This window comes from Vigna radiata, chromosome 5 (genome assembly GCF_000741045.1).
Source record: "Vigna radiata var. radiata cultivar VC1973A chromosome 5, Vradiata_ver6, whole genome shotgun sequence".
Classification (NCBI taxonomy): domain Eukaryota; kingdom Viridiplantae; phylum Streptophyta; class Magnoliopsida; order Fabales; family Fabaceae; genus Vigna; species Vigna radiata.
In genome coordinates this window covers 35,348,170-35,359,950 of record NC_028355.1, presented here as the reverse complement: position 1 = coordinate 35,359,950, position 11,781 = coordinate 35,348,170, and the positions used below count along the sequence as shown (strand labels likewise).

The following is an 11,781-nucleotide window of genomic DNA, read 5'->3' as shown; positions in this document are numbered from 1 at the left end:
AAAAAGTGAATAATCTGATTTTGATTGTATGTAGCCCAAAGAAAGTAAAATAGTTGTCAACTTGTAATTCCATTGTCTAGAGGCCTGCTTGAGTCCATATAAAGACTTCAACAACTTGCAAACTTGGCCTGGTTTTTCTGTTTTGTAGCCAAGAGGAAGAGACATGTATACCTCTTCATCTAGATCCCCATGTAAAAAAGCATTATTTACATCTAGTTGATGTAAATACCAATGTTTGGAAGCTGCTAAAGCCAGAACCAATCTTCCTGTTGTGTGTAGCCTTTGGCTACTAACCTTGCCTTATATCGTTCAATACTCCCATCAACATGCCTCTTTATTTTGTATACCCATTTACATCCGATAGGTTGCTTTCCATTAGGTAGATCAGTCAAAACCCAAGTTTTGGTATTTTCTAAAGTTGCAATTTCTTGATCCATGGCATTTCTCCAACAATCATGTTTGATGGCTTGGTTATAGGTTTGAGATTCACTAACTTGGGAAAGATTCAAGACATATGATTTATGAAGAGATGATAATGCATCATATGAGAGATATGAAGAGATAGGATATAAGGTACCTGTGGATGACTGAGTGCTGATGGTAATTCAACATGAACGATGGTAATTCAACATGAACGACAATTACAATCAAGAATTCTTCCTGAACCTCTAGTCATGGTGACACAAGTTTCTCAATCTAAACCTTCTTTTTCTACCTCCAATGGTAGAGGTAAACCCTCTCTTGCTAATGATTATGACCGAGGAAAATCTTCATATTAAGGTTCTCAGGCTCGTTCCTCGGGGGAAGGTTTGGTGCACCTCGACAATGCACTCACTGTGGTAGCACAAACCACACCATTGACACTTTCTTTCTGATACATGGATTACCACCTGGTTTCAATATCTACAATAAGATATATCTCTAGATATTTGGCACTATAGACTAGGGCATCTTTCTTTTTCTTGTTATATCAAATTACGCAACATGTATGTCACTTTACCCGATACAAAATACACATGAGAAGGATCTGAGAGCAGACAATAGAGTAATTATCATTCAAGCCTCTAAGGAAACAAAGAACACAATCATTTTCACGATATTTATTCATTGTCTTAGAAACAACACAACAAGAAACAAAAGATTAACATTCATGAATTGGGCGAAAATTGCAAAGTTCATCCCAAAGAATCTTCATTTTAGTGTAATATGTAGTGACACTTAGGTCAGATTGATGCATTGAATAAAGATCGTGATGCAATAGTGAAATTCGAACAGAATCACCTTAGGAGAAACGATATTTGAGATCCTTCCATGTCGTAGCTACAGAGTTAACCTAGATAATACGTGTAGCAATCTCATGAGAAACAAAATGATTAATCCAAGATAAAACCATATTAGTGTAAAACTTCCATGCGGGAACCATGGGATCTGTATCAGCTGGACAAGGAATGGAAACATCAACCAGGCCAAAACATAGACCATCTTATCTGCAAGACTATCATTGCAACATGTTATCTACTTCTTCCGCCACTCAGTCATCAACATGTACCTTATATTCTATCTCTTCATATCTCTCATATGATGCATTATCATCTCTTCATAAATCATATGTCCTTAATCTTTCGCAATTTAGTGAACTTGAAACCTATAACCAAGCCATCAAACATGATTGTTGGAGAAATGCCATGGATCAAGAAATTGCAGCTTTAGAAAATACCAAAACTTGGGTTTTGACTGATCTACCTTATGGAAAGCAACCTATCAGATGTAAATGGGTATACAAAATAAAGAGGCATGCTGATGGGAGTATTGAACGACACAAGGCAAGATTAATAGCCAAAGGCTACACACAACAACAAGACTTAGATTACTTTGAGACTTTTTCACCTATTGTCATACTCACAACAGTAAGATTGGTTCTGCCTTTAGCAGCTTCCAAATATTGGTATTTACGTCAACTAGATTTAAATAATGCCTTTTTACGTGGGGATCTAGATGAAGAAGTATACATGTCTCTTCCTCTTGGATAGAAAACAAAAAAACCAACGCAAGTTTGCAAGTTGTTGAAGTCTTTATATGGACTCAAACAAGCCTCTAGACAATGAAATTACAAGTTGACAATTACTTTACTTTCTTTGGACTACATATAATCAAAATCAGATTATTCACTTTTTGTCAAAAGTGATTCTGCTCATGTCACCATCTTACTTGTTTATGTAGATGATATAGTTTTGGTAGGTGATGGCATCCAGGAAATCCAAACTATGAAGACTCTATTGAATACAAAGTTCAAGATTAAAACTCAAGTATTTTCTAGGCTTAGAAATTGCAAGATCTCAATAGGGTATTACTTTATCACAAAGGAAGTATGCTCTAGAGTTACTAGAAGATGTAAGATTGTTGGGATGTCACCCTGTTTCTACTCCCATACAACCAAGCACAAAATTTTCCAAGACAAAAGGGAAACCCTATTCAGATATGCATGCCTATAGAAGACTTCCTAGCAGGTTACTATATCTAACGAATACAAGACCAAATTTATGTTTTGTTGTTAGTACTCTCAGGCAATTTCTTTCCAATCCTTTGGAAGATCACTATGCAACAACAATAAGGATCTTGAGATATATCAAGAACAATCCAGGACAAGGATTATTTTTTCCCTCCAACACAGAACATGTTCTCAGGGCTTTTAGTGGTTCTGATTAAGTTGTTTTCCCTAACACTAGAAGGTCTGTGACTAATTTTAATATGTTCTATGGTGCATCCTTAATCAACTGGAAATCCAAGAAGCAAGGTACTATATTTAGATCATCAATCGAAGCAGAATATAGAGCCTTAGATTCCGCAACATGTGAAATTCAATGACTTTTGTATTTGCTCCATGATTTTAAACAGCCTCTACCACAACTAGTTCTTCTGTTTTATGACAATCAATCTGCTATACAAATTGCATAGAATCAAACCATACATGAGAGGACAAAGTATATTGAAATTGATTGTAGGATAAAGTTCAAGCTGATCTAATTAAGTTCCTGCTCATTTCTACTTCAGCACAACTTGCAGACATTCCTACTAAAACTTTGCATCCAACCCAATTTCGATCTTTGTTGTCCAAAAGCATTACAGATATACATGCTGCAGCTTGAGGGGATATTGGATTTAATTTATTTTCCGTTCGTTTATGTTCATATATTTATATTCTATTTTTATATTTATATTCCATTTTTATATTGTTTTAAACAACTATATATATAAATTATACTTTCTCCTTATTATTAAAAAAAGATAAACAATTTTTATTATTTCTTTTCTCATAACCGTATATAAACTTAATAACTTATTTCTATAATTTTTTGAAGCACTTGATTTCTATAATTAGTTATTTCCAATACAATATAAATACTCACCTCATCTTGAAAATAAAAATACACAAATGCAAGAATTTTATTCTTGAGAATCAACGACACATCTCTCTGCGCTAAGCCTGAAATTTTGACATTTATTTGTTCCACGTTCCACGTATTGTATACCAAAAATATTATATCTGCTATATATGTTTGACGTTTAGTAATGAAAGAAAAAATTAAAATTGGTTTTATCAAAAATGAAGCAAAAGTAGAAGAAGAATTATAAAAGATGAATTAGAAAATTTATAACTAATAATTTTACTGGAATATGAATGCTCGTCCATGATAACAAAAGTGCTTTTAACGTGAGAACACACTAAATTATACTATTTTGCATAAAAATATATTCTCACAGCTTTATAATAAATATGAGAACATTTTATTATCTTACGTGCAAAAAGCTAGTCTTTCACATCATATTATGTTAAATTGAGAAAAAAAAAGTTCCTTGTAAATAATTGGTTTTATTTACGTGAAACTGATAGGTATTATTTGACGTAAAAGTGTTAAATTATGACTTCCAACTTATAATTTCTTTTCTCTTTCTTCTCGTTTCTCTCTTTTGGTGAGGGTGACAACGACAGTGTTGTTGAATGAATATTTATGGTCTAAATATGTTGTGACTGTACATATTTTATAGTGATAAACAATTTTTTTTTCTTATTATATTAAGATTTTTTTTAAATCTAATTATGTTATTGAGATATGTGATCCTATTTATTATTGAAATCAAATTGATATTGGTTTTAGGAATTTCAATCACCATAATATATGACTCTTCATTATAATTTTATATTTCTAATTTATTGTTGTTTACTTTGTCTTTCCTGTCCTAAATTTTTATTTTATTTTGTTTTTCTACATTTTGGTGGTTTTATCGATTTGTAGAAATTATTAAAAATAGCCAAAATTATTATTTAATATGAACTTCAATAAGGATTCATGCATTTCTTTTCAACAATGATATTTTTATTTTTTGTATTTTTATATAATGGTGAAATGATGTATGGATACTAAATGGTAGCAAAGAATGAATAAGATGAAGATGGATTAAAGTGAAATTGCTTGATAAAGTGAAAATGTGTGCAAAAATGTAAATTGCATGAAATTAAATTAACAAGGATAACTGATAAAGAAAATTTGTGAAAGTGGTGACAAAAATTGTGATAATCATAATTGGATTTGTCATTTTCTTGTTTAGGATTCTTAAAGTGTTTGATTTGTAATCATAATTCATCATTAACTTGTGGTTCCAGTACAACTTGATACGATGGCATTTTATTTCAAATGTTTGTTTGATGAGGATATTATGATTATTAGGAGAGATAGCACAGGTATTAAGAAAGGTTTGCATTAAACAGAAGGAGAATGTCAATCCATGGGCATCAACATGTGTCCCCAATCACTGCAGTGCCAGGCATATTCATTTAATAGTTCTACATACGGTGACCGTAGTTCAAACTCCTGCAATATCTGGACGCGGCCTTTATCTTCTCTTGTTGAGAACTTTCTATCTTGGTTAAGACATCAGATTTAGGTAATTTATATATTCTTAATGCACATTTAGTTGAAACTTTTGGATAAAATTCATAGGTCTTATTGTATTGACTTGTCAGTTTATGGTAAAATGTGGAACATGATTTATGGCTGAATTAATATATTCTTCTGTAGCACAACTGCAAAATCGTGTGAACCTTGCGGGACATATGCGATTCCTTATCCCCTGAGCACGGGACCAAACTGTGGAGACCCCATGCACAACAATTTCAATTGCGACAAATCCACTGGTAATGTTAGTTTCACGATCCCAGGAGGAAAATCATACCCAGTAGCTGTGATCAATGAAGATACCAGAACTTTTTTCATTCAAACAGACGATTTATCTTCGTTTGATTCCAGTTTCCGCAATCAAAATAGCACTGATTTTCCGTTTAATATAACGGACTTCATTGAAGATGTAATAAAAATCAATTGGCGACCAGTTCCAGAACGGCATAGGCTTATATAATAAAAAATTTAAAGAATAATTCTGATGTATTATTTAAAGGAATAGACTACCATATATATATATACATACAAGGATCTTATAATCCTTCATATATTAAAGAAAAGACATGTGCACAAATATGCACAAATTATAATAATATAAAAAATATAACTAACATAATATTTGATTGCCTAATATCCTTTAATAGAATATTTGACATATCTTAACACCCCCACTTAAGTTAGTGCATGGATATTACACATTCCCAACTTGAATAGAGACTCATCAAACAATCTTCTTGACACTCCTTTGGTGAGAACATCAGCCAACTGTAACTCTAATCTTACAAAAGGAAATGAAATTATTCCAGCTTCAATTTTCTCTTTGATGAAATGTCTATCAATCTCCACATGCTTTGTTCTATAATGTTGAAAAGGATTATGAGCAATTGCAATAGCCGAAGTATTGTCACAGTACAAACTCATAGCTTCATTTGGTTTAAATCCCAAATCTGATAGCACATTTTTAATCCACAAAAGTTCACATACACNTAGTGNCATGCCTCTNAATTCTNCTTCAGCACTAGATCTTGCTACTACAGGTTGTTTTTTACTCCTCCATGTTACAAGATTTTCTCCTACAAAAGTAAAGTATCCAGAGGTAGATTTTCTATCATCTTTTGAACCTGCCCAATCTGCATCAATGAACCCTTCTATCTTCAAGTTTCCATTATTTGAGAACAAAAGTCCTTTACCAGGAGCAGACTTCAAATATCTCAAAATCCTTTCAACAGCATCCATATAAAGCTTTCGTGGGTCATGCATAAATTGACTAACAACATTCACTACATAGGTGATATCTGGACGTGTATGACACAAATAAATTAATTTTCCTACCAGTCTTTGGTATCTCCCTTTGTCTATGCTTGCTGAATTTGAGCATTGAAAGAGTTTATGATTTTGTTCAATTGGTGTATCAGCTGGTTTACTCCCAAGCAGTCCAGTTTCAGATAGTAAGTCAATAGTATATTTTCTTTGGCATAGGAAAATACCATGTTTTGATCTAGCTACTTCAANACCCAGAAAATATTTGAGATTTCCAAGTTGTTTCATCTCAAATTCAGATGCAAGGTATTGTTGTAAACTAGAGATCTCATTTTGGTCATTTCCTGTAACAATCATGTCATATACATATATAATCAAAGCTGTAATTTTTTCTTTTCTTCTCTTCAAAAATAAGGTGTGATCAGAGTTACTTGCTCTATAGCTAAACGCCTTCATAGACTTGGTAAACCTTCCAAACCATGCTCTTGGGGATTGTTTTAATCCATATAAAGCCTTCTTTAATTTGCAAACCTTCATTCCATTTGAATCTGTTATGCCTGGTCGAGAATCCATATAAATTTCTTCTGAAATTTCTCCATGTAGGAAAACATTTTTCACATCAAATTGTAGAAGAGGCCAATCTTGGTTTGCAGCTAGCGACAAAAGTATTCTCACAGTATTAAGCTTGGCTACCGGTGCGAACGTCTCTTGGTAATCTATACCATAAGATTGAGTGTAACCTTTAGCCACAAGTCGTGCTTTATACCTTTCAATAGTTCCACCAACTATATGCTTAATTGTAAAGACCCATTTGCAGCCCACAGTTTTCTTCCCTTTTGGTAAGGACAGAAGATCCCAAGTGTTGTTTTTTTCTAAAGCCGCCATCTCCTCAACCATTGCTTCGGTCCATCTAGGATCTGCCAAAGTTTCTTGTACANTACTAGGAATAGAAATTGAAGATAATTGAGATACAAATGATGCATATGATTGAGATAACCTGTGAGATGACACATATTTACTAATGGGATATTTAACTTTGGCTTGGAGGTCTGGTTCATATTTATCTGGAGGTTGACCACGTTTAGAACGAGGTGGAAGATTATATTGAACAATAGTAGACTCAGTGTTTGGTATGCTGGTGGTTTCAAGCAGACAAGAATCAATTTCATCTAAATTAGGATTATCAGAGATAGGATCAGAAGGTACCTCTAAAGAGTCAAGCTGAACCTGTGGAGAAGATTGAGCCAATTGGTTATGATCAGAAGGCACTGTATTTATCCAGAAAAGAAGTGTTCATATTTAGGATTGGCTCACTTGTTGCAGAATGATCCTCACACGATGATATATAATCAAACATACTAACATCATGATTATGCACTTCACTTTCATTGCCTCCCTGAAGTGGAGAATCAACATAAAAAAATTCATGCTCATTAAATGTCACGTCCACAGAAATATAAAATATCTTTGATGGTGGATGGTAAGCACGATAACCTTTTTGAGTTGATCCATACCTAACAAAAACACATTTGATCGCTCGTTCTTCAAGCTTTGTACGTTGATGTGGGTGTAAGTGAACATATATAACACATCCAAAAATATGAGGGGGTAAATAAACTATGAGAGGAAGGATACAATGATCAGACAACACATCAAAAGGCCTTCGAAAGTTAAGCACACTAGAAGGGGTTCGATTAATTAAATAAACGGCAGAACTCACAGCCTCACCCCATAAATGAGATGGGATATTACCATCTATCAAAAGTGATCTAGTCACCTCTAATATATGTCTATTTTTCCTTTCAGCCACACCATTTTGTTGTGGTGAATAAGGACATGTAGTTTGATGCAAGATGCCTTTAGAGTTCATGAACTCTATTAATTTAGTCTTAAAATATTCCCCTCCATTGTCTGATCGAATGACTTTAATATGTGTGTTAAATTGTGTAACGATCATATGATGAAAGGAACGAAACACATCACACACTTCACTTTTATGTTTAAGCAAATACACCCAGGTTACCCGAGTACAATCATCAACAAAACTGATAAACCATTTTTTTCCAATATGCGTAGATTGTGGGGCAGGGCCCCAAACATCTGTTTGAATTAATGAGAAAGGAAAATCAGTTGTTATTGCTTAAAGGAAACACAACACGATGATTTTTTTGTCAAAACACAAGTTTCACAAAAAAAATCAGAAATATTGCAGTTATGAAATAGTGATGGAAATAATTTTTTTAAATAACCAAAAGAGGGATGTCCCAACCGTTTATGCCACAACCAAATTTCTTTTTTGTTTTTATCTTTTTTGTGATCATTCGCAAGACAAGCCAATCTTCTTTTATGGCTTTGTTGTGAGACATTTTCAAGATAATACAGTCATTCACTCTCTCTACCACTGGAAATCTTCTCCTTGGAATGGATGTTCTGAAAAAGACAATGGGTTGGGTAAAACAAGGCAACACAAGAATGTGATTTGGTTAACTTGNTGACGGAGATAAGATTACAGTTTAATGTAGGAACAAATAAAACATCAGAAATCGATAAAGAGGGTGAGAGGGATATAGTACCTATACCTTCAATAGGAGATGAGACCCCATTGGCATTGATAATAACGGTTTTAGAACAATTAGAGGAAAAATTAGTAAATATATAAGGATCACAAGTCATATGATCAGTAGCACCTGAATCAATTATCCAATCACTACCCTTAGTAACAACAGAAAGATTAAGAGTAGAGTTAGATATACCTGACTTGGTCACAAATCCGACAGCAGGAAATATAACTCTTGGAAGCAGCGGAAGTTCCAAAATCATGTTTCTCCGATTGATTGTCATCGGAATAAGCCATCAGAAATATTCAATGAAAAAAAGGACACAGATTCCTAAACTGTAGAGGATATAGTGTTTGGATCTTGATACCATAATAAAAAGTTTAAAGAATAATTTTGATGTATTATTTCAAGGAATAGAGCACCATATATATACATACAAGGATCTTATAATCCTTCATCTATTAAAAGAAAGACATGTGCACAAATCTGCACAAATTATAATAATATCAAAAATATAACTAACATAATATTTGATTGTCTAATATCCTCTAATAGAATATTTGGCATATCTTAACATTATAGATTGCATTAATTGGCCACATTCGACATGCAAATGAACGGGGGAAGGTGGAAGTAGGTGTCATTGTGATTCAAAGTACAATTGGAATGACACAATTATGAGCTGCACCCGAGGTTCGCATTTTATTATAAGCCTCTCAAGCACTTTTCTATTTTCTCTTTCATTACCCAAAACTACTGCTAGATTAAAATGATTAATTGATTTAATATGATTGTATTTCCTTCTTCTGGTAAGAATTGTTGATTAAATTCCTTAGTCCAATTAAGTACAAACTTTGAAGAGATTTCGTTCCATGCGTGTCAGTGATTTTCTTGCTGGAATTAGTCCTTGTCTTGGATTTTCTAAACTCCTTTGTAAAATTATCATGACTAGAATTAAACCGCGATGCCAAATAAAGGTATTTTGGAAGTACAATTATAATGGTGCTTTGCCCTCTTACTTTTCGCATTTGTTTTCCTTTCTGAGATAGAAGAGTGATCAAGAAATAATTCAACTCAGCTGGAATTAATTCTTTTAGCAACTCTTAGTTCTCTGGCTGCTGTGACATGCATAATAGCCTTTGGCATAGTGTGGAGAAAGAAAAATCCCCGTAAACTTGGTAATAATTTGTAGTTTTGCATATTTCAATTAAAAATATTTTATCTTCACTCATAATGAAATGCTATATATCTGTTGTTACCGAGTTCAGATCTAGCAAGCACCCGAATTCAGGAGAGCTTATACGAGAGTGAAAGACATGTGAAAGGTTTGATTGACTTAGGAAGTTTAGAAGAAAACAACATCCAAGGCATTGAAGTGCCATGTTATACTTTTGCAAGCATTCTAGCAGCTACAGATAATTTCTCAGATTCTAACAAGCTTGGAAAAGGAGGTTATGGACCTGTATACAAGGTGATTGATTAATTTCATATAACTTCACTACTCACCTAATAACGGCACCATTAACAAATTTGTCATAATGTCTGCAATTTTATTTATTGTTTTAATCTAGGGAACGTTTTCTGGAGGTCATGATATAGCTGTAAAGAGACTTTCAAATGTTTCCACTCAACGCTTACAAGAATTAAAAAATGAGGTTATTCTGATTATCAAACTTCAACACCGGAACCTTGTTAGACTAAGGGGCTATTGCATAAAAGGAGATGAAAAAATCTTACTTTATGAATACATGCCAAACAAGAGCTTGGACTCGTTCATATTTGGTTAGTTGGCCATATTTTATCATATAACTTCGCAGTAGCTCTCTGTAAGTATTACAATAATGAATTTACTAATGTTATTCTTTACATGAAATGTGAAATGCATATGCTGAAAGACCGAACACGAACTTTACTTCTAGATTGGCCAACGCGATTCAAGATAATTGTAGGCATTGCGCGAGGCATGCTCTATCTTCACCAAGACTCCAGATTGAGAGTGATTCATAGAGATTTAAAGACTAACAACATTCTTCTAGATGAGGAGATGAATCCAAAGATATCAGACTTTGGTTTAGCCAAAATATTTAGGGGGGAAAGAAACTGAAGCAATTACAGAAAGAGTAGTGGGAACCTAGTAAGTTCGACAAGTATATGTAATTTTATACATATTTGTTAATATTTTACACATGCTTTCTACTTGTAACAATGATTTTTTGGCAATGGATATATGGATGCAGAGTATGCATTGGATGGACTTTTCTCAATCAAATCTGATGTTTTCAGCTTTGGAGTAATCCTTCTGGAGATTCTCAATGGAAAAAGGAACACAGGATTTTATGAATCCAAACAAATTTCTAGCCTTTTGGGTTATGTATGTTTCTTACGATGCAAATTTGTGCTATGTATGTATGTTTTTGTGAGTTTGTGACTTACAAATAATTTCTATGGACATCACTTCAGGCATGGAAGTTGTGGACAGAGAATAGGCTTCTGGATTTAATGGATTCATGTATTGGTGAAACCTGCAACGAAAATCAATTCATGAAGTGTGCAATTATTGGGCTATTATGCATCCAAGATGAACCAATGGATCGACCTAGTATGTCAAATGTTTTGTTCATGCTTGACAGAGATAAAAAACCATGCCATTGCCAATTCCCACACAACCAACATTTTTCGTGAAAAAACATTATTCTAGCTTAGCTTCCTCTTCTGGCAAACCAGAGACAAGTCTGGAATTTGATACCAGTTATCAACAAGGTCGATAGTGCACGATGGAGCCAACAGTTTTCCCTTTTGTTTTTATATTTCATTTTAAACTGCGAGTTTGAATTAGAAGGGGGGTTACATATAAATATAAATGTAAACCATAACTTTGTGTTTCGGTAGATATTTTGTGGGGTCGAGACACTAACCTTTTCTGACGTGTCCTTCTTGCTTACGAATGTCTGGGTAGTCTGAGTCGCTCACCTTTCTTCAACTTTGTCCGCTTGGTTGCCTTTAAT

The 11,781-nt window shown here is 33.6% G+C and overlaps 1 pseudogene; it reads left to right on the top strand.

Moving 5' to 3' along the window:
* Nucleotides 1–4,677: 4,677 nt before the first annotated feature.
* On the top strand, nt 4,678–11,544 carry LOC106760673 (annotated as a pseudogene).
* The last annotated feature ends 237 nt before the right edge of the window (nt 11,545–11,781 follow it).